General features: G+C 48.2%; 1 long non-coding RNA gene across 1 annotated transcript in view; it reads left to right on the top strand.

Moving 5' to 3' along the window:
- The first annotated feature begins 926 nt into the window (after positions 1-926).
- The window catches only part of LOC138353477 (uncharacterized), a 248,054-nt gene continuing 224,521 nt past the window's right edge, over positions 927-24,459 (top strand). The window contains exons 1-2 of the long non-coding RNA XR_011223171.1: positions 927-1,176; positions 1,333-1,389. This is a non-coding gene — a long non-coding RNA (uncharacterized lncRNA). The remainder of the gene's footprint in view (positions 1,177-1,332; positions 1,390-24,459) is intronic.

The raw sequence follows: 24,459 nt of genomic DNA, 5'->3' as shown, positions 1-24,459 counted from the left end.
CCCCTGTTACCTAGCAGTAAATAAGTAGCTGGGAGTTAGACAGCTGCTACGGGCTGCTTCCTGGGGGTGTGTAACAAAAAAAGAGGCCTCGTCGAGAACCGGGCCGCGGGGACGCTAAGCCCCGAAATCATCTCAAGATAGGAAGGTTATGTTAATTTAGGTTGTCTTTGCAACTCAAATGCAAAAAACTTTTCCAGTTTGCCCAAATACGATAGTAACGCTTTCTACTTTCTAATTGTCCATTACGTCGATATATGTACTATGATCATGGTTACTATAAGTACTAACTAGGAGGATAGGCTATTGGATAGGCAGACAGGGCGGGGGGAAGGGGAGGGGGGGTTTAAGACATTTCCAGTGAGTAAAATAAATTGCTTTTGCCAGTTAAAAATTGTGTAGGCTATGGCTGAGGCCAAGTTTTGGGAGCGCCTGGGCAGATTCCTCAGAGTCAATAGCTCATTCTGCCTTCATTTGCTCATGCAGGTGTAGTGGTGAATCACTCTGGTATCTGAAGGCCTATAAGGTGTGGAGGCCTACGGTTAGAGGATCGATCGTCACGCTTCTTAGAGGGGGTAAACAAAACAAGTGAAATGGGATCCTGTACGATCCTCTTTTTGAGTCAACAGCTGCCAGAGGCGCAACATTTGTCTCGAGTGTTGCCAGAGTTTGTGCAGCTACTTTTTAATTAGATGTTATATAGTTTTACCTGCATTGTTTTAGTATTTAGTTTTATGTTATCCATTTCTCTGCTATCTTACTACTTGCCTCATATGCCGAGGGGGAAGTAGTAAGAAACTAGATTGCACTTTATTGAGAAACAGGGCTGCCAAGCTAGCAGCTTTCATACCAAATTGGGGTCAATGTATTGCCAACTTGACGGTCAACTGAGAGCTGACCGTCAACACGGGGGGGGGCGAGGACGAGGCTACGGGTCACCAGTGTAGGCTCGCCCGTGTTGACAAGCGATTGTTTACTGTGTCGTGGCTGTGTTGGTGAGGTTTTGAACTCCCTTCATAATGCGTCAGAAACGGAGCCCCCCAAAACTGTGTTAGTGATTCGGGCGCGTCATTTGTGACTACTCGTACGAAGGAGAAAATTGTAATAGTCCAGTATGAACCCAAAAGTGTCTTAACAACATATTGTTTGACGAACGATTTCGCGAGTGAGTCGTTAAAGGTAAGAGAGACGTGACTAAAGCATTTTGTAAATACTGTGAATGTGAAATACAAGGGAGTGTATTGCACATGTAGAAAATCACTTAAAAAAACTTAAAATAATAAAAAAATTTACTAATTCAATACATCAAATGTTAAAATTGACCTTTACAAACAGGAGAATTGGCCCAAACAAGAGGATATCGAGGGAGGCGTCTACCTTCTAAGGTAAAAGGTAAGTGATACATATAATGAATGATATTGTACTGTCTACTCGGCATGACACGTATAGTGTGTTTATACCACACTATAACACAGCGCTGTGCCCCACTGAAGACAGTGAAGGTGCCTGACTCCCGATCAAACGAGGGAGAGCAGCTTAGCGGGTCGTGTAGTGTGGGTGGCAGATGAGAGTTTGAGGAGTTCTCGCCCGATAACAGACTGGGCGGGGGCGGCGCGCCTCTGAGAGTTGACGGGGGGGGGGGGGGGGGTCGGTCTTTTCATGGCATGAGTGCGAGTGAGTCGGGGAATATGTTTCACTACAATAGTTTGATGCGTCTGATATGTAAAGCTTTGGCGATGTCTAATCATCTATTGTCATTGTATCTGTTGATTATTTTGATGTTGCTTGGCAGGATAAGTATAGTCATAGTCTGGTTGTGTATATAAATGATGTGATCTTTAATAGCGTCTTGTTATTTGTGCATCATTAGGCACTTTGACAAGATTTTTCCGTCTTGTCTATGTATTGAGATCTTTGAGGCTGATAGTTCCATTGTGGATGTATAGGCATAAACAAGTCAACTGATCATGTGAAAGCCCTAGTACACAGTAAGCTCCTTCCTGGAGTCCTAAATCCTCCCCGACTTGTGATAACTTGGTCCACCTGGCTGTTGCTTGGAGCGGCCCGCAGGCCCACATACCCACTACAGCCCGGTTGGTCAGGCACTTCTTGCAAGAACTTGTTTTAATTGCTTCTTGAAGAAGTCCACTTTTTATATTTGTTTAGCAATATAATAGCAAGCCATATTTCTAATGCTTGCTGGGAGGGTGTTGAACATCCGTGGACCTCTGATGTTCAGACAGTGTTCTCTGATTGTACCTATGGCACCTCTATACTCCTCACTGGTTCTATTCTGCAGTTCCTTCCGTATCTTTCGCTTCAGTATGTTGTTATTCTACTGTGAAAATTTGGGACCTGGCTCTCCAGTATCTTCCAAGTGTATATTATTTGATACCTTTCTCGTCTCCTTTCCAGTACATTTTGAGAGCTTTGAGACGATCCCAACAACTTTGGTGGTTTATCGTGGTTATGCGTGGCTATGTATCTTCTCTGTAATCCCGTATTTCAGAAATCTCTTCTGCTCTGAAAGGGGCAAGAGAGTACTGCTACGTTCAGGGAATAATTTTAAATAATAATGGCGAGTGAACTACCAATAAATCAACACCTGTACTGTGTCAAAGACTTTAATACATAATTTATAATAACAGACCCACCAGGATATGGGAAGGGAAGGAAACTATGAGAAGAAAGCGCAGCCATTACGATTATTTAGCACTTGGAAAGGGTCAGGATAAGGATTTGGGATAGGACTGGGGGGGGGGGGGAGGATGGTGCCCAACCACTTGGACGGTCGGGGATTGACCGCAGGCTAGGAACACAAGTAGATGTAAGTATTAGCAATTTATTTCACAAAGTTAATCTCCCAAAACAGTTGGCAGTACCTATTGACATGTACTCGAATCCCCAAGATCTTCCTTTGAAAGAGAAATTGATTAACGAACTAGAGCTGAGCTTCGCGCAGATGTTTTAATAAATCAAATCTAATTTGATTTTGATTACAATCCAGGAAATCCCGTACCTGGACTGGATTACAATCCAGGTAATCCCGTAACTGGATTGGATTACAATCCAGGTAATCCCGTACCTGGATTGGATTACAATCCAGGAAATCCCGTACCTGGATTGGATTACAATCCAGGAAATCCCGTACCTGGATTGGATTACAATCCAGGAAATCCCGTACCTGGATTGGATTACAATCCAGGTAATCCCGTACCTGGATTGGATTACAATCTAGGTAATCCCCCCTTATAACCCCACGACATGTTTCCCGGATTTATCCAAGGGTCCACTAACACTAGTGGCCCCGGCGAAGACAGAAAGCCGGCGGCTAGTCGAAGGTCCCTTCCCCTCATTTGCCTTGATGATCTTTTCAGGATTTTGACTTTTAAATGTAAGTTTTTTGGCATTTACGTCTTCGGCGGGTAGGCGGTTCCATGGGTTTATAACCCTGTGAGCGAGAGATGTACACCATGTGAGGTCATATCATCCTCTCTTAAGAGTATAACAATCACATATAACCTGTGCAGTACCCCTTGGGTAGCATATATATAATACCTGCCGTAGAAAATAGCGAGGTGGCCAGTAACTATATTGAAAAGGCCTTTAACTTCCCCCCAAAAAAATTGCTGTCAAGGGAAAAATGGACCTTCACCTTCGATCATTCAGTACCAACTGAAAGATCCCGCTGCCTCTCCCGTCAACGCTGGCGACAAGTCGTACAGTAACCGACTTTGTTCACAATACTGTATCTTCCACCACACTATACATATATATACTAAACTTGGTATAATCTACTAACTGTTTAATACTTAATCAATTTTCCATTTTCTGTTTCTTCAAACCAGTCAGTAGCTTACATATTATAAATGAGTCGTACCCAGGCAGCTCTAAAGGCATTCTGTTTACTCAAATTCTATCATTTGTTCCTTTGCAAATAACTGCCGTTTCGTATTAAAAAAAAAAAAAAACCTGTTCATAACAAGTACTGAGCAATATTCAAGACGGGACAGCACCATCAGTGATTTAAATAGTATTAGCATTGTTGTGGGATCTCTGGATGTGAACGTTCTCATAATCCATCCTATCATTGTCCTGGCCGCCGCTGCCGCTATATTTGCTCGGTTATGTTCACTAAATGTCAGGTCGTCAGACATCATAATTCCCAGATCTTTTACATGTTGCTTTCCTTCTATGAGTAGGTCTGTGTCCTGTACCCTGTGTTTCGTTTACCTTCCTCGTTTACACCCTTCCTCAGTACCTGGAACTTGTCACCGTTAAACATCATGGTATTTTCAGTTGGCCAATCGAAGATTTTATTAATATCTGTCTGTTGTTTTTCAGTATATTCTAAAGAGGAAATTTTCATGCTGATTTTTGTATCATCAGCAAAGGATGACACGAAGCTGTGACTAGTATTTTTGACTATATCTGACCTGAGAATGATAAAAAGCAAAGGTACAAAGCTCTCCTCTGTGCTTATATTAGCTTTTGTTCGATTGATTACTCTTTGAATTCAGTTTGACAAAATTTAAAATCTAATGCCAACTTTACTCATTATTCCTATTGATCTCAGTTTAAGAGATCTCTCTCTCTCCATGGTCACACACACCTTTGTAAAGTCTGTGTATACGACATTTGCATTTTGTTTTTCTTCTAATGCTTCCGTGATTTTGTCATAGTGGTTGAGTACTTGCAAGAGACGGATTTTCCTGTTTTGATTCGCTATTCATCAGGGTTGTGAAGCTCATTGTTCTCTATAAAACTGGAAATATGATTCCTAATCACTATTTCAAAAACTGTTATTGTGTGTTAGTGGGACTGGTCTTTAGTTTTTTGTCAAAGTTTTACTGCGGGGAGCCGGTCGGCCGAGCGGACAGCACGCTGGATTTGTGATCCTGGGTTCGATCCCAGGCGCCGGCGAGAAACAATGGGCAGAGTTTCTTTCACCCTATGCCCCTGTTACCTAGCAGTAAAATAGGTACCTGGGTGTTAGTCAGCTGTCACGGGCTGCTTCCTGGGGGTGGAGGCCTGGTCGAAGACCGGGCCGCGGGGACACTAAAGCCCCGAAATCATCTCAAGATAACCTCCTTGTGTAGTGCTCCAATACAGTAACATAGTTAGCTATTAATATTATAATAATGTTGTAATTAATAATTATTTCTCTCGGGTGAATTAATTCGGGCCTCGGGTGAAAGAGGGCTGTGACGATCTCTGTCAGGAACCCGTAGATGCGAAACCGGGCCGTCCACCACCTGGGGGCTCGTGCGGCCCAACAGGCTCTGCTGCAGGAGGCTGAGGGGTCGTCCAGGCCCTTGCTGGGGTGGTTCTTCTCCGGCCCCGACAACGGCGGTCTCCGGGTTTGGGGTCCCTGTGCCTTCTTTTACCAACTACGAGGTCAACTCCGGAGCTGGAGCCCTTAGGGAAGTCCGTTGTGGCCGTTAAAACTCGTTCTGACAGTTCCTGTAACAGCGCTTGAACCAATCGAATTGGCATTTGGCTTTGCATCGGCGCCGTAGAGATGGGATGGGCGGGGGGACCTGCTGCATGGGTGACAGCTTCTTCCCCCGTATCAACCTACCCTGGCTTGGCGCCCTGGTGAGGCCACTCCAGACCGACAACCAGAGCGCCACTCCATAGTCTCCTGAGACTGATGGATGCCTACTACTAAACATAGCCTCATACTAGTCTTTCAGGATTTCACCAATTTCTTTGTCATTCTCTGTGTACGAACCTTCGGTTGTAAGTAAAGGTCCAATACTGGTGGAGGATTTTGATTTTGCACATGTGAACAAATATTTTGGATTTTTCTTTATATGGTTTATAACTTTATGCTTCAATTCCATTTCCTCAGACTGGTATGACTGCTTCAGCGGCTGCTTTATGTCTTCATAAAGCAGACGTCTGCTTTATGTCTTCCACTCTCCCTGTTCTTTTTTGTCATAGTCGTGTCTGCTTTAGCGTTTCCGTAATGTTTTCCTTCTGCTGAGTCGTCTAGCTGCGTTCTCTTGCTAGAGTGGTCCTCTTTCTGACCCTCCTCACAGGTTCGGGCCTGGATACGAACCCTGGCCAAAGCGCTTGCGAAAGGCCAGGCGAGTGTTTAACCAATACTCCACCGGGGGGGGGGGGATTGTAATGGCTCGTCCAATGGTGTCAGTAATACACGGAGAGGATTGGGCCCCCCTTATAATTGTTCGTCTACTGGTTTACCTCTGAATAGGTATACCTGGTTGCCCACCGATTGACGGGTCGTGTTCCAGGGGAAACTGGGCCCACATGTCCAGTGAGAAGTTCTCAACCTGAGAACTTGAGGAGTTCTTAACGAGCGGGAAGTTCTTAAGATGCTAACAAGCGTCTGCTCCTGTAATCACCAGTGCCACACGAAGCAATTGTTGAGTGCCACGATAATGCCATTACTTGTCATCATCATCATCAGTGCCTTCGTCATCATGCTGTCATTAGTCATTCTCATCAATCGTCATTATCATGATGACTTCATTATCATATATCATAATTATCATCATCCTTCATCACCATCAATCGTCACTATCAGTAAACAGTGTTGTTGTTGTTGTTGTTGATGGTGAGTAGTTCGTCTAGATCTATGGTGATGGAGGGAGGGAGGGAGAGTGAGGGAGGGAGAGTGAGGGAGGGAGAGTGAGGGAGGGAGAGTGAGGGAGGGAGAGTGAGGGAGGGAGAGTGAGGGAGGGAGAGTGAGGGAGGGAGAGTGAGGGAGGGAGAGTGAGGGAGGGAGAGTGAGGGAGGGAGAGTGAGGGAGGGAGAGTGAGGGAGGGAGAGTGAGGGAGGGAGAGTGAGGGAGGGAGAGTGAGGGAGGGAGAGTGAGGGAGGGAGAGAGAAGGCGAGTGAGGGATACGATGGAACAGGAAGAGAGGAGTAGTTGCAGAGAGGAACAGGAAGGGGCCGAGTGTGATGAGGGAGGGACAGGGAGGGATGGGAAATGACAGGGTGGAAAAGGGAGGGACAGAGAAAGGGACAGAGAGCAAGTATTTGTAAACAAATATATGTAACCAGAATGCTACCCTAGCGCCACCCACGCCACCCACGCCACCCATCCCAGCACCACCCCCTCCCACCCACGCCGTCACACCTCACCCTTTGGACAATTGAGGGCTCTGGACCGCTCGCCGGCAGCTTAGACGAACCTAAACATCAAGGGAAAGAGGCCGCCGGCTTCACAGTATATATATGTATCCACACAATGTCCCCCATATCATGTGCTTTGGTGGTGGGCATATATACATAGGTATACATGTATGTATAGATGAATGTGTGTGTATATAGGTTAAGGAAGGAAAGAGTATAGAAGCCCCTGTGAGTGTGGGTCACTCGGGCGCCCCTGTGAGTGTGGGTCACTCAGGCGCCCCTGTGAGTGTGGGTCACTCAGGCGCCCCTGAGAGTGTGGGTCACTCTGGCGCCCCTGTGAGTGTGGGTGACTCTGGCGCCCCTGTGAGTGTGGGTCACTCGGGCGCCCCTGTGAGTGTGGGTCACTCTGGCGCCCCTGTGAGTGTGGGTCACTCGGGCGCCCCTGTGAGTGTGGGTCACTAGGGCGCCCTTATGAGTGTGGGTCACTCTGGCGCCCCTGTGAGTGTGGGTCACTCGGGCGCCCCTGTGAGTGTGGGTCACTCGGGCGCCCCTGTGAGTGTGGGTCACTCGGGCGCCCCTGTGAGTGTGGGTCACTCTGGCGCCCCTGAGAGTGTGGGTCACTCTGGCGCCCCTGAGAGTGTGGGTCACTCAGGCGCCCCTGAGAGTGTGGGTCACTCTGGCGCCCCTGAGAGTGTGGGTCACTCTGGCGCCCCTGAGAGTGTGGGTCACTCTGGCGCCCCTGAGAGTGTGGGTCACTCTGGCGCCCCTGAGAGTGTGGGTCACTCTGGCGCCCCTGTAAGTGGGTCACTCGGGCGCCCCTGTGAGTGTGGGTCACTCGGGCGCCCCTGTGAGTGTGGGTCACTCGGGCGCCCCTGTGAGTGTGGGTCACTCGGGCGCCCCTGTGAGTGTGGGTCACTCGGGCGCCCCTGTGAGTGTGGGTCACTCAGGCGCCCCTGTGAGTGTGGGTCACTCTGGCGCCCCTGTGAGTGGGGGTCACTCAGGCGCCCCTGAGAGTGTGGGTCACTCTGGCGCCCCTGAGAGTGTGGGTCACTCGGGCGCCCCTGTGAGTGGGTCACTCGGGCGCCCCTGTGAGTGTGGGTCACTCGGGCGCCCCTGTGAGTGTGGGTCACTCAGGCGCCCCTGTGAGTGTGGGTCACTCTGGCGCCCCTGTGAGTGTGGGTCACTCTGGCGCCCCTGTGAGTGTGGGTCACTCTGGCGCCCCTGTGAGTGTGGGTCACTCTGGCGCCCCTGTGAGTGGGTCACACTAAGCCCCTGGTAAACAGCGCGCGGCGTCCCGCCTGAATACATATTTTCCCGCGTAAAATATCGATCGTCTGTGAGGCACATTATCCCCTGCGAAAACCCCCTCCAAGGGGTCCCCTGGAGGCCTGGAGGCGTCCAGGGACGTGGTTAGGGTGGACGGGAGGCGTCCAGGGGTCGATAGTTATGATGGGGGGAAGGATGGGGGGGATAGGCGAGGGATGAGAGGAGCGTGTTGTTAGTGTGCAGGAAACAATTGTCGTGCGGTGTTGGGCAGCTGAGAGGAGGGGTCTAGTCTGACCATACTTCCCGCCCCCCTCATTGTTGGGGAGGGCAGGCTGGGGGGGGGGAGGGAAGGCTGGGGGGAAGGGAAGGCTGGGGGGAGGGAAGGCTGGGGGTGGGCAGGCTGGGGGAGGGAAGGCTGGGGGGTGGGCAGCCTAGCTAGCTCCTGGCTATTGATTGTTCCATGTCAGGCCTTATCCATACACACACACACGCCTACCTATCTGTCTATCACAGCCTGACACTTCCTAGGGGGGTGCCTGGCACCCTCTAGGCTCTCCTGGCACCCCCTAGGCTCTCTTGGCACCCCCTAGGCTCTCCTGGCACCCCCTAGTGCCCCCCTAGTAGGAGGGGGTGTCACCAGCGATTAGAATATGGCTCCTTCTTGCCTATATGTGCCTTGTACTCCCCCGGTCCACTAGTACCTTGTACTCCCCGGTCCACTAGTACCTTGTACTCCCCCGGTCCAGCAGTACCTTGTACTCCCCCGGTCCACTAGTACCTTGTACTCCCCCGGTCCACTAGTACCTTGTACTCCCCCGGTCCACTAGTACCTTGTACTCCCCGGTCCACTAGTACCTGGTACTCCCCGGTCTACTAGTACCTTGTACTCCCCGGTCCAGCAGTACCTGGTACTCCCCGGTCCACCAGTACCTTTCCCCTGGAAAGGAAGGGGGGAACATATTTAATACAAAATATAATAAAAATAAAACGAAAACATTTCAGGGCCGGATGAAATGTTTGCCAGGGTGCTTAAAGAATGCAAAGACGAACTTTCCGAGCCACTCTCTACCATATTTAATAATTCAATAGAGTTAGGCAGAGTGCCAGAGTCATGGAAGGTAGCTAATGTGGTACCAATGTTTAAGAAAGGAGATAGATCACTTGCGTCAAACTATCGTCCAATTAGCCTAAAGTCTATTGTGGGAAAGTTACTTGAATCGATAATTGCAAATACAATTCGTCTTCATCTTGAAAAACATAAATAAGAACATAAGAACATAAGAACAAAGGTAACTGCAGAAGGCCTATTGGCCCATACGAGGCAGCTCCTATTCTATAACCACCCAATCCCACTCATATACTTGTCCAACCCGTGCTTGAAACAATCGAGGGACCCCACCTCCACAATGTTACGCGGCAATTGGTTCCACAAATCAACAACCCTGTTACTGAACCAGTATTTACCCAAGTCTTTCCTAAATCTAAACTTATCCAATTTATATCCATTGTTTCGTGTTCTGTCCTGTGTTGATACTTTTAATACCCTATTAATATAAGAACATAAGAACATAAGAACAAAGGTAACTGCAGAAGGCCTATTGGCCCATACGAGGCAGCTCCTATTCTATAACCACCCAATCCCACTCATATACTTGTCCAACCCGTGCTTGAAACAATCGAGGGACCCCACCTCCACAATGTTACGCGGCAATTGGTTCCACAAATCAACAACCCTGTTACTGAACCAGTATTTACCCAAGTCTTTCCTAAATCTAAACTTATCCAATTTATATCCATTGTTTCGTGTTCTGTCCTGTGTTGATACTTTTAATACCCTATTAATATCCCCCCGGAAATTAATAAATGAGTCGCAACATGGTTTTACAAATGGCCGTTCATGTTTAACAAATTTGTTATCTTTTTATTCTAGCATAGTTGAGGCAGTTGATAGTGGTAAGGATTGTGATGTTGTGTACCTTGACTTTAGCAAAGCTTTTGATACAGTGCCACATGAAAGACTGGTTAAAAAAATAGCTCATGGTATTGAGGGTGCTATATTAAGTTGGATTAGGGCATGGCTATTCCAAAGGAAACAGAGTTAGTATAAATGGGGTTAAGTCAGAGTGGGATAATGTTGTTAGTGGAGTGCCTCAAGGCTCTGTCCTGGGACCTCTGTTGTTTATAATATATATAAATGATTTAGATTCAGGTTTGAGTAGCAAAATCTGCAAATTTGCAGATGATACAAAAATCAGTAGGGAAATTAACACGAAAGAAGACTCGCTATCACTTTAAGTTGATCTAAATAGGGTTTTGAAATGGTCAAAAGACTGGCAGATGCAGTTTAATGCTAATATATGTAAAGTTCTGAGGCTAGGTAATGATGATAGAGTTACAAGATACGAGCTAGATGGTGTTGAGATTGCGAAGTCGGATTGCGAAAGGGATCTGGGAGTTATGATTAGTAAGAATTTAAAACAAAAGGATCAATGCATGAATGTTCGTAATAAGGCGAATAGGACACTGGGATTTATTAATCGCAGCGTTAGTAACAAGACACCTGGTGTGGTTCTTCAGCTATATCTTGCTCTGGTTAGGCCCCATTTAGATTATGCAGTCCAGTTTTGGTCGCCGTACTATAGAATGGATATAAATTCACTTGAACGTGTCCAGCGTAGGATGACTAAATTAATTCCCCAAATTAGAAATCTTTCATATGAAGAAAGATTAACAAAACTTAAATTGCATTCACTGGAAAGGCGAAGAGTTAGGGGTGACATGATAGAGGTTTACAAGTGGATGAATGGACATAACAAAGGGGATATTAATAGGGTATTAAAAGTATCAACACAAGACAGAACACGAAACAATGGACATAAATTGGATAAGTTTAGATTTAGGAAAGATTTGGGTAAATACTGGTTCGGTAACAGGGTTGTTGATTTGTGGAACCAACTACCGCGTAACGTGGTGGAGGTGGGGTCCGTTGATTGTTTCAAGCGCGGGTTGGACATGTATATGACTGGGATTGGGTGGTTATGAATAGGAGCTGCCTCGTATGGGCCAATAGGCCTTCTGCAGTTGCCTTTGTTCTTATGTTTTTATACGGGGCGTGACGTCATATTTGGCGCGAATACTGGAGTTGGAGACTAAAAGCCGGGGGTATAATGACCGAGAGAGGTAGTTAGCAGGTGGCGTATGGTCACCCAGCGAGACAGTAGTTGCAGATGTCTTGAATACTGTAGGGTGGGGGGGGGGAGGCGTTGTGTCTAGACAGTACGTTTAGGCACATATTGTTGTTGTCGTTGATGTTGAATCTTGATGTTGGAGGTTGCAGATATGTTGGTGAGCAGGCGGTAAAGGAACAGGCAGGATCTTCTGCTTAGCAGGAGAGTACTGTACCAATATGATAGAGCCCAATAGGCTCAGGAACCTGTACACCTGTTGATTGACGGGACCAAAGAGCCAGAGCTCAACCCCCGCAAGCACAACTAGGTGAGTACAACTGGGTGAATGCAACTAGGTGATCACACACACACTCACACTCTCACACACACTCACACTCACTCACACTCACACTCACTCACACACACACACACACACACACACACACACACACTCACACTGGCAAGAGAGTACACACATTACATTGATAATGCAGGCTCCCCTCCCCACCCCCCTCATCTCCCTCCCTCCTTACTTTCCCTACTTGCCAATGATGGACTGGACGGTAGAGCGACGGTCTCGCTTCATGCAGGTCGGCGTTCAATTCCCGACCGTCCAAGTCCCATTCCTTACCCGCCGTCCCATCCCACATCCTTATATCCTGACCCCTTCCCAGTGCTATATAGCCGTAATGGCTCGGCGCTTTCTCGTGATAGTTCACCTGCCCTCCGATGTGAAAAAAAAAAAAAAGTAGTTCCTCCCCCCCCCCCCCGCCCTCCTTTCTTCCCCTCTTCCAATTACGCGCGCTTCCCTGCCTCCTATATCTTCCCCTCGCCGGGCTCCACCTCCACATTTTCTCCTCAGGAACACGCCGGAATTTGGCGACCCGCCGCAGCAAATTATCTTCCTCTCTGGGAAGAAGACTGGCGGTTTTGGCGCGCTGGTGGTAGCTGCTGTGTGATGGTGAGAGACGGAGAGGCCAGATAATGGTGATGATGATGTGACACTGATAGTGACGGGGGAGGGTGAGGGGCGAGGGTGTCAGGAGATGGGGTGATGAGGAGCTGTTTTGCAATGATGGGAGATGGGATGCTGGTGGTGGTGATGGGGGGCATATCTGGAGCATACTTGATGGGGTTCTGGGAGTTGTTCTACTCCCCCCGAGCCCTGTCTGGGGCCAGGTTAGACTTGTGAGAGCTTGGTCCACCAGGCTGTTGCTTGGAGCGGCCCGCAGGCCCACATATCCACTATACAGCCTGGTTTGTCCGGCACTTCTTGCTAGAACTTATTTAAGTGCTTCTTGAATACATCCACCTTTGTTCCGGCAATATTTCTAATGTTTGCTGGGAGGATGTTGAACAGCTGTGGACCTCTGATGTTCAGTGTTCTCTGATTGTGCCTATGGCACCTCTACTCCTCACTGGTTCTATTCTGCATTTCCTTCCGTACCTTTCGCTCCAGTATGTTGTTATTCTCCTGTATAAATTTGGAACCTGGCCTTCAAGTATCTTTCATGTATGTATTATTTGATACCTCTCTCGTCTCCTTTCTAGCGAGTACATTTTAAGAGCCGTGAGACGGTCCCAATAATCTAGATGTTTTAGCGTGTCTATGCGTGCCGTATATGTTCTCTGTATTCCCTCTAATTCAGAGATCTCTCCTGCTCTGAAAGGGGAAGTGAGTACCGAGCAATACTGAAGACGGGACAGCATCAATGATTTAAATAGTATTAACATTGTTGTGGGATCTCTGGATGTGAACGTTCTCATAATCCATCCTATCATTGTCCTGGCCGCCGCCGCTGCTATATTTGCTCGGTTATGTTCACTAAATGTCAGGTCGTCAGACATCATAATTCCCAGATCTTTTACATGTTGCTTTCCTTCTATGAGTAAGTCTGTGTACTGTACCCTGTGTTTCGTTTACCTTCCTCGTTTACACCCTTCCTCAGTACCTGGAACTTGTCACCGTTAAACATCATGGTATTTTCAGTTGGACAATCGAAGACGTTAGTAATATCTGCCTGCGATGTTTCAGTGTCTTCAACAGAGGAAATTTTCATGCTGATTTTTGAAACCCGTCTTCGTAAGGTTTCACAACGTCAAGAAAACGGTAAATTTAAAGTAGTCTCCTAACCTACCAGAGGACCCAAAACAGAAAACGGGACAGTACGTCACTTTCGCCAGCCGCTTCCATTTTCTAGTACGACAATTTTGGGCCTTATGTAACGCATACGAGCGAAAAGCGACGTTCCTTATAACAAGACAGGTTGGATTGTAGTATCATCAAAGGATGACACGAAGCTGTGACTAATATTTTTGTTTATATCAGAGATAAGAATGATAAATAGCAGCGGTGCAAGGACTGTGCCCTGAGGTACAGAGCTTTTCACTGCACTTGGGCTTGATCTTACTTGACTGACCGTCACTCTCTGCATTCCTTTGACAAAGTTGAAAATCCAATGCCGTTACCCGTTACCCGTTATTTACCATTGATCTCATTTTGTGTGCTATCACGCCATCTTGAGATGATTTCGGGGTTTAGTGTCCCCGCGGCCCGTTCCTCGACCAGGCCTCCACCCCCAGGAAGCAGCCCGTGACAGCTGACTAACACCCAGGTACCTATTTTACTGCTAGGTAACAGGGGGCATAGGGTGAAAGAAACTCTGCCCATTGTTTCTCTCCGCCGCCCGGGATCGAACCCGGGACCACAGGATCACAAATCCAGTGTGCTATCCGCTCGGCCGACCGGCTACATGGTCACATTTGTCGAATGCCTTTACAAAGTCTGTGTACACAACATCTTTATTTTGCTTTTCCTCTAAGGTTTCTGTGATTTCGTCACAGTTGTTGAGTAACTGTGAAGAAGGGAGCCGGTCGGCCGAGCGGACAGCACGCTGGACTTGTGATCCTGTGGTCCTGGGTTCGATCCCAGGCGCCGGCGAGAAACAATAGGCAGAGTTTCTTTCACCCTATGCCCCCTGTTACCTAGCAGTAAAATAGGTATCTGGGTGTTAGTCAGCTGTCACGGGCTGCTTCCTGGGGGTGGAGGCCTGGTCGAGGACCGGGCCGCGGGGACACTAAAAAGCCCCGAAATCATCTCAAGATAACCTCAAGATAACTGTGACAGACAGGATCTTCCCGTTCCAAATCCCCGCTGTCCCAGGGGGAGACGGGACGCTCCAGTGACGGGAAACAGGAGTAAATTCAGTAAGATTATCTATACTGATGGTTGGAAATGGGAGGGAAGAGTTCCATGTTGATGGGACGGATGGAGAGACGGGTGATGAGACAGAGCTAAACATGTTTGGCACACACAGACAGACAGACAGACAGACAGACAGACAGACAGACAGACAGACAGACAGACAGACAGGCAGACAGACAGAAAACGAAAGTGTGGAATCAGTAGAACGCAGCTAAAGGGACTATACTTAAACAGTCATCCATTTATTAAAATCTAATTTTAATTCACCCAGAATCCACTTTCCTAGTAAAGTAAACTCTACTTTCCTCCAAAGTAAAGCTTCTGTGGCCAGCGAGAGTACTCAAGAGTATTTAGTACCACCCCTTCCACTATATCCTTCCCATAATATTACTTTATTGATTATTTCACACTTCTGAAAACCAATATTGTGAACTTTTTTCCCCTTACTATAGTTAGTTACTCTTACCAGCCCATGATTCTACACGCTTGGTTATGTTCTTCTGTTCTGATCTCAGGTTTTCGCCTTGCTGTTTCCTCCTCACGTAGATATATCATTGCATTTACTGGAAAAATTATTCTAATTGAAAATGGTTGAGATCTAATGGATGAATGTATGTAGTCCCATTAGTTGCGTTCCTTGAGGTTACGGAGGGGGGGAGATATTATTTAGATGAACACCTCTATTATGTAATGGTAATGTCTTCTCGTAGACATAATAATATAGGATCAATAATACCACACTTGTGTATTTGTGAAATTGATGTAAGGGATTTATATAAAGTTTTTCGCACTCTATTGAGTGCTTTAGTAAGTAATTTATCATTTATCTCGCACTCGGACCTTGATAAAGCACTCAGCAGAGTGACAAAAACTTGGTGTAAATTCCTTACATAAATTTCACAAATACACAAGTGTTATATATTTTTTAGCTCATGTTTCTATGTCTGCGAGAAAACATTGCCATTACTTACTGTTTGGTCTACGGGCTCACCATAGCCCGTGCTACTTGGAACTTTTTGCCCCAAGTAGCGAATCTTAAACAACAATATACTGTTTTTTTGTTACCTGTCTATTGATTTGCCTTTCAAGATCTCTCAGCTGTCAGCAAGTCAAGATTGAGTGTCAGTCTGCCTGTCAGTCTGCCTGTCAGTCTGCCTGTCAGTCTGCCTGTCAGTCTGCCTGTCAGTCTGCCTGTCAGTCTGCCTGTCAGTCTGCCTGTCAGTCTGCCTGTCAGTCTGCCTGTCAGTCTGCCTGTCAGTCTGCCTGTCAGTCTGCCTGTCAGTCTGCCTGTCAGTCTGCCTGTCAGTCTGCCTGTCAGTCTGCCTGTCAGTCTGCCTGTCAGTCTGCCTGTCAGTCTGCCTGTCAGTCTGCCTGTCAGTCTGCCTGTCAGTCTGCCTGTCAGTCTGCCTGTCAGTCTGCCTGTCCGTATATGTGTCTGTCAGTCGTTCTTCTAGAGGGCCTTGTTGAGAGCCCTCTAGCCTTGTGGATAGTGAGGTATATAGGCTAGTGTTGCCTAGGCCGTGAACGGAACGGTTGTGCTCTCAATAATTTTTTTTTTTTATATTATTATTTTCTACCACAGACGTGGTCACAGTGTGAGGCTGGCCAATACACGATGAAGCCACTGATGTAGTCTTTCTTGCGCGAGTGTGTGAGAGAGCAACTCAGAATCGCGAGTTCAATCCCATCTTACTGCTTCGAACGTCTTCTCATCGACTTTGTTCGCCTCGTCTTAGATGGATGCGAGTAGATTTCCATACATTTGTTACGGCCAGTTTTAGAAACATTCCCCAATCACTAGAAACATGGGTTGGGGATTGGTAGTGTATTTTCCAGTGATTGTTGAATCAAGCGTTGGGTGTGTGTGTGTGTGTGTGTGTGTGTGTGTGTGTGTGTGTGTGTGTGTACACTCACCTAATACTCACCTAGTTGTGCTTGCTGGGGTTGAGCTCTGGCTCTTTGGTCCCGTCAATCAACAGGTGTACAGGTTCCTGAGCCTATTGGGCTCTATCATATCTACATTTGATGTAGTGTGTGTGTGTGTGTGTGTGTGTGTGTGTGTTTGACCAACACCAACAGCCTCCTTTCCCTGCCTGTCCGCCCCTGGCAGCGTCAGCTGTGTCAACAAGCACAATGGTGCGCTGATGGACTCTACATTCTGAGGGATATCAATTCTTTATTTTCCTCTACTGTTTTATACTTTTTGGATATCTTGTACAGGCGGTTGTTCATTTGTTCAATATGTATAGTTGGATATATATGGGCTTCAGTTGTGTGTTATCATTGAGTGAACAATGAGTGAACACACCGCCATAGTGACAGTATTGGGCAGCGTCACTCATCCTGTGAGTGGACACACCGCCATAGTGACAGTATTGGGCAGCGCCACTCATGCTGTGAGTGGACACACCGCCATAGTGACAGTTTTGGGCAGCGCCACTCATCCTGTGAGTGCTCACACCGCCATAGTGACAGTATTGAGCAGCGCCACTCATCCTGTGAGTGGACACACCGCCATAGTGACAGTATTTTGCAGCGCCACTCATCCTGTGAGTGGACACACCGCCATAGTGACAGTATTGGGCAGCGCCACTCATCCTGTAAGTGGACACACCGCCATAGTGACAGTATTTTGCAGCGCCACTCATCCTGTGAGTGGACACACCGCCATAGTGACAGTATTGGGCAGCGCCACTCATCCTGTGAGTGGACACACCGCCATAGTGACAGTATTGGGCAACGCCACTCATCCTATGAGTGAACACTCCGCCATAGTGATAGTATTCGGCAGCGCCACTCATCCTGTGAGTGGACACACCGCCATAGTGACAGTATTGGGCAGCGCCACTCATCCTGTGAGTGGACACACCGCCATAGTGACAGTATTGGGCAGCGCCACTCACCCTGTGAGTGGACACACCGCCATAGTGACAGTATTGGGCAGCGCCACTCATCCTGTGAGTGGACACACCGCCATAGTGACAGTATTGAGCAGCGCCACTCATCCTGTGAGTGCTCACACCGCCATAGTGACAGTATTGGGCAGCGCCACTCATCCTGTGAGTGGACACACCGCCATAGTGACAGTATTGGGCAGCGCCACTCATCCTGTGAGTGGACACACCGCCATAGTGACAGTATTGGGCAGCGCCACTCATCCTGTGAGTGGACACACCGCCATAGTGACAGTATTGGGCAGCGCCACTCATCCTGTGAGTGGACACACCGCCATAGTGACAGTATTGGGCAGCGCCACTCATCCTGTGAGTGGACACACCGCCATAGTGACAGTATTGGGCAGCGCCACTCATCCTGTGAGTGGACACACCGCCATAGTGACAGTATTGGGCAGCGCCACTCATCCTGGGAGTGGGCACACCGCCATAGCAGCATGTACAACACTCCCCAATAGGAAGAAAACCCGCTGGGTTGTTCATCCTGTCACTTGTACCCAGAACACAGCTGAGACTTGCTTAACTGTCTCAAGTGAACAGCTCCTCAAACAAGGTGATTCCACAGCCCTCCACACTCGGCCTATTCCCAGTTCTTCACGATATAATAAATCCCAATTCTTCACCTCTCCTCCCTGCCTATTTACCCATTTCCCTTCCCCCTCTCTCTCTCCCCTTTCCTTCCGTACGTGCCTGTCTCCCCCTCTCTCTCCCTCTCACTCTCCCTCTCTCTCCCCCTCACTCCCTTATGTCTAATCTTCCATAGCCATTTCTCACTCCTTCCTCCTCATCACCACTAACTGTTCTGCACTTCCGTTTGTCAGCCGTGGATAGGTAGAGGGAGGGAGAGGGAGAGAGAGGGAGGGAGAGAGAGGGAGAGAGAGAGAGAGGGAGAGAGGGGGAGGGAGGGAGGGAGGGAGGGAGGGAGGGAGGGAGGGAGAGAGGGGGAGGGAGGGAGGGAGGGAGGGAGGGAGAGAGGGAGGGAGGGAGGGAGGGGGGGAGAGAGGGAGAGGGAGGGAGAAGGCTGGCCTCCCAGCTGGTCCCCGTTTCAACTTACACACAAGAATGGGGATCTTTAGGAGGGTGACGACCCGATTGTCTTGTTTGTTGGTCTAGCGCTCAGGGGGAGGGTTGTTAGGGTGAGGTGGACCATACATCTGGCCTGTGGACCATACACCTGGCCTTTGGACCATACACCTGGCCAGTGGACCATACACCTGGCCAGTGGACCATACACACCTGGCTAGTGGACCATACACCTGGCCAGTGGACCATACACCTGGCCAGTGGACCATACACCTGGCCAGTGGACCATACACCTGGCCAGTAGACCATACACCCCTGGCCAGTGGACCATACACCTGGCCAGTGGACCATACACCCGGCCAGTGGACCATACACCCCTGGCCAGTGGACCATACACCCCTGGCCAGTGGACCATACACCTGGCCAGTGGACCATACACCCCTGGCCAGTGGACCATACATCCCTGGCCAGTGGACCATACACCTGGCCAGTGGACCATACACCCCTGGCCAGCGGACCATACACCTGGCCAGCGGACCATACACCTGGCCAGTGGACCATACACCCCTGGCCAGCGGACCATACACCTGGCCAGCGGACCATTCACCTGGCCAGCGGACCATACACCTGGCCAGCGGACCATACACCTGGCCAGCGGACCATACACCTGGCCAGCGGACCATACACCTGGCCAGCGGACCATACACCTGGCCAGTGGACCATACACCTGGCCAGTGGACCATACACCTGGCCAGTGGACCATACACCCCTGGCCAGTGGACCATACACCCCTGGCCAGCGGACCATACACCTGGCCAGCGGACCATACACCCCTGGCCAGTGGACCATACACCTGGCCAGTGGACCATACACCCCTGGCCAGTGGACCATATACCCCTGGCCAGTGGACCATACACCTGGCCAGTGGACCATACACCCCTGGCCAGTGGACCATACATCCCTGGCCAGTGGACCATACACCTGGCCAGTGGACCATACACCTGGCCAGTGGACCATACACCCCTGGCCAGCGGACCATACACGTGGCCAGCGGACCATACACCTGGCCAGCGGACCATACACCTGGCCAGTGGACCATACACCTGGCCAGCGGACCATACACCTGGCCAGTGGACCATACACCTGGCCAGCGGACCATACACCCCTGGCCAGTGGACCATACACCTGGCCAGTGGACCATACACCTGGCCAGTGGACCATACACCTGGCCAGTGGACCATACACCTGGCCAGTGGACCATACACCTGGCCAGTGGACCATACACCTGGCCAGCGGACCATACACCTGGCCAGTGGACCATACACCTGGCCAGCGGACCATACACCTGGCCAGTGGACCATACACCCCTGGCCAGTGGACCATACATCCCTGGCCAGTGGACCATACATCCCTGGCCAGTGGACCATACATCCCTGGCCAGTGGACCATACATCCCTGGCCAGTGGACCATACATCCCTGGCCAGTGGACCATACATCCCTGGCCAGTGGACCATACATTCCTGGCCAGTGGACCATACATCCCTGGCCAGTGGACCATACATCCCTGGCCAGTGGACCATACACCTGGCCAGTGGACCATACACCTGGCCAGTGGACCATACACCTGGCCAATGGACCATACACCTGGCCAGTGGACCATACATCCCTGGCCAGTGGACCATACATCCCTGGCCAGTGGACCATACACCTGGCCAGTGGACCATACATCCCTGGCCAGTGGACCATACACCTGGCCAATGGACCATACACCTGGCCAGCGGACCATACACCTGGCCAGTGGACCATACACCTGGCCAGCGGACCATACACACCTGGCCAGTGGACCATACACCCCTGGCCAGCGGACCATACACCCCCGGCCAGCGGACCATACACCCCTGGCCAGTGGACCATACACCCCTGGCCAGTGGACCATACCCCGGACCAGCGGACCATACACACCTGGCCAGCGGACCATACACACCTGGCCAGCGGACCATACACAAAAAATAAATCACAGAAACAGAACAAAAAAATATAGTCATACCAGAATGATACAATCCAACAATAACATAAATCCATCCAAGAAATAGAAATAAGTAAAAAATAAAAATAACTCAAGAAATTAAATCTTAATAATAACTGAATTTACGTTTAGCGTTGCGGTGGTCGACGCAGGGAAGGCAGTGGAGCCTAATTAACATTACGTGTATTTATGTAATTGATAAATCATTGTGTCGGGGAGACAGATTGTGGGGAATTCTGCCGATTGTATTTTTGATTGTTATTTTAATAGTTTGTGTTAATTGCTTCTAAGTGGATTGTATTTGATAAAATTTGTCATTAGTGAATTTCCCTTCATACTTATTTTTTTTTGGGGGGGGGGAGGGGATTCATAATTTAATTTTACTGTAATTAAATGGTAGATTTTAGCTAAGATGTTAGATTACTCTACTAATGGTAGTTTAATGGTATCTACTACTACTGGGACAGCTGAGTGACCCGGACCTCGACCAGGCCTCTTTTTTGTTACACCCCCCCCCCCCCACCAGGAAGCAGCCCATAGCAGCTGTCTAACTCCCAGGTACCTATTTTTCTGCTAGTTGAACAGTAGCATCAGGGTGAAAGAAACTCTGCCCATTTGTTTCCTCCTTCGCCGGTGATCGAACCCGGAACCTCAGGACTATGAATCCCGTGCGGTGTTCACTCAGCCGTCAGACTTACGTTGTGTTTAGCTCTTATATCTTAAGTTCTTGAGACTTGTAAAGTTGTCGTCATACATCTTCTGAGACACGTTGATAACGACTTTTCTCTAACTCATTCTGAGTGGCAATGCCATGATATTTTATCTATACAGTATCTATCAAATCAGAATGTCTATCTGCTCGTGTCTGTTCAAAGTAGAAGGCCAGAAGTTTGGGGCTAGTCTCACATAGGAAACGAGGGAGGGGGGGGGTGTAGGCAGGCGTTATATATATGCCAGTCAGGGGGGGTTTGCCCCAGTGCCATTCTTTAAGAAATATCGGCATCCTAAGTGACCCCCACCCCCCACTTCCCACCCTCCCCCTCCTAAACGATTTGGGACTTGCCTTTTTTTCAAACCTTTTTTGGGGAAACCTTTATGGAAATCACATTCCATAACATGGCAGTTATTCACATTGAATTCCATTGGCCACATGATGCTCCATTCACTTATATTATCTAAGTCATCCTGAAGGCTATGATAACTAAGTCTCTTATCTTCCATAGTGGCTTAGCATTATCAGCAAACATGTGCATATAATTCTACATTCATTCTGGTAGGTTGTGTGTGTAGATATTAAACCTTACTGGTGCAAGAACTGAACCCCTGGGGTTCTCAGCTGGTAAAACTGCCTTATTCCATTCCCCTGGGGTTCTAGGAGACTCGAACCCTGGATCCCTACGTGTGAGAGACCGTAGCTCCTAGCGACTGGACTATGAGTAGTCGTAAAGAGGAAATTTTCTGTCCCATTTTTCTGGGAGTTAAAAAAAAGTTGTCATCCGTGTTAAGTCTCTCTCTCTCTCAGCCCTCCAGCATGTTCCAATTTCCAGAGCGACCTTTTGTGTGGTACTCGGTCAAAAGCCTTTTTTTAAGTCCTCGATTTACTGGATTTTTTTTTTTTTTTTAGGTCCAGATTCACAGAGGAAATGTGATTTGTTGTGTGAATCTGTTGCCCTCAATCTCAACCTCTGGATTATATCCTTTACATGCAGTTTTGTTTTTAATTAATTTAGAGGACAGGCCAGGATCTGTTTTATAATTGTTCGCTGTACCTTCTTGAGGTTATCTTGAGGTTATCTTGAGATGATTTCGGGGTTTAGTGTCCCCGCGGCCCGGTCCTCGACCAGGCCTCCACCCCCAGGAAGCAGCCCGTGACAGCTGACTAACACCCAGGTACCTATTTTACTGCTAGGTAACAGGGGCATAGGGTGAAAGAAACTCTGCCCATTGTTTCTCGCCGGCGCCTGGGATCGAACCCAGGACCACAGGATCACAAGTCCAGCGTGCTGTCTGCTCGGCCGACCGACTCCCTCAAAGTACTATCTTTCTCAAAGTTCCTTTCTGCCTCTCCTCAAGTGCCATGTAGTTGTTTTCCTGTTTGTTTGGAGTACTGGTGTGTGTGTGTAAGATTAGGCTTCCTCCTGTACTGAACCCAAGGGAGTCGGTCGGCCGAGCGGACAACACGCTGGACTTGTGATCCTGTGGTCCTGGGTTCGATCCCAGGCGCCGGCGAGAAACAATGGGCAGAGTTTCTTTCACCCTATGCCCCTGTTACCAAGCAGTAAAATAGGTACCTGGGTGTTAGTCAGCTGTCACGGGTTGCTTCCTGGGGGTGGAGGCCTGGTCGAGGACCGGGCCGCGGGGACACTAAAAAGCCCCGAAATCGTCTCAAGATAACCTCAAGATAACCCATGTTTTCAGGGGGGTAGAAATAGCCTAAGCTACTCTATCCCTTTGAGATGTATTTATTGCTTATCTCAATAAATATACTTGAACTTGAACCCATGTTTTGTCTTGTCTTCACTAGTCCTCTTGGAACTTCCGTTTAATCAATCCTGTTTTCTGTTTCTTCAACTGTCTTGGGATAAATTCTTGCGCCTTCATGGCATATCTCACAAAATTTGACATGTTTAATTCCTCGCTTAATAACAATTATTTCCAATTAAAAATTGCATTAAAAAATGTTAAAAGTTCCTCACAATGTCCTCTCCTGAAAACAAAGTTTTATCAACTGTCAATTTTCCCTACATTATCTTCTAGACTATAATGGATTGTTTAATTTCTTTCCAAGAGGATATACGGTGGCTCTTGCCCAAGGAAGTAGAAGGCACTGAAGGGTAATTATCTCTTGTCTCTCCCGGTAAATACCAAATCTTTCCCGGTAAATACCAAATCTTTCCCGGTAAATACCAAATCTTTCCCGGTAAATACCAAATCTTTCCCGGTAAATACCAAATCTTTCCCGGTAAATACCAAATCTTTCCCGGTAAATACCAAATCTTTCCCCGGTAAATACCAAATCTTTCCCGGTAAATACCAAATCTTTCCCGGTAAATACCAAATCTTTCCCGGTAAATACCAAATCTTTCCCGGTAAATACCAAATCTTTCCCGGTAAATACCAAATCTTTCCCGGTAAATACCAAATCTTTCCCGGTAAATACCAAATCATTGTTATATGAATATCTATAATTATATGAGTCTCTATATGATAGATACATGAATATCTGTCTCCAGGCTCAGATTTACGAGTCTGCCAGGCCAAACTTCCTCAATTTTTGCTTTGGAGGCCCTCCCAGTCTATTGATTTTAAGTTGAAGTCTACTAGTACCTACAATCGTGTATGTATTCACCTGGTTGTGCTCGTGGGGGGGGGGGGGGGGGTTGAGTTTTGACTCTTTGGTCCCGCCTCTCTAACTGTCAATCAAGTGGTGTACAGATTCGTGAGTCTATTGGATCCAATAGTATAAAAAATCAAGAATCCTATTGTGTGAGCTTATAGAAGCTTAAAGTGGGCCTATTGAAAAAGCCTAGTGTGCGTGTGTGTGTATATGTGTGTGTATATGTGTGTGAACATGTGTGTGTATGTGTGTGTGTGTATATGTATTCACCTAGTTGTGCTTGTGGGGGTTGAGCTCTGCTCTTTCGGCCCGCCTCTCAACTGTTACTAACTATTAATTACATCCCCCCCCCCCCACACACACAGGTGGAATGCATTAG

Source organism: Procambarus clarkii, chromosome 58 (assembly GCF_040958095.1).
Source record: "Procambarus clarkii isolate CNS0578487 chromosome 58, FALCON_Pclarkii_2.0, whole genome shotgun sequence".
NCBI classification, from domain to species: Eukaryota; Metazoa; Arthropoda; class Malacostraca; order Decapoda; family Cambaridae; genus Procambarus; species Procambarus clarkii.
Note: the sequence above shows the minus strand (reverse complement) of the source record. Positions and strands in the feature narration are given on the sequence as shown.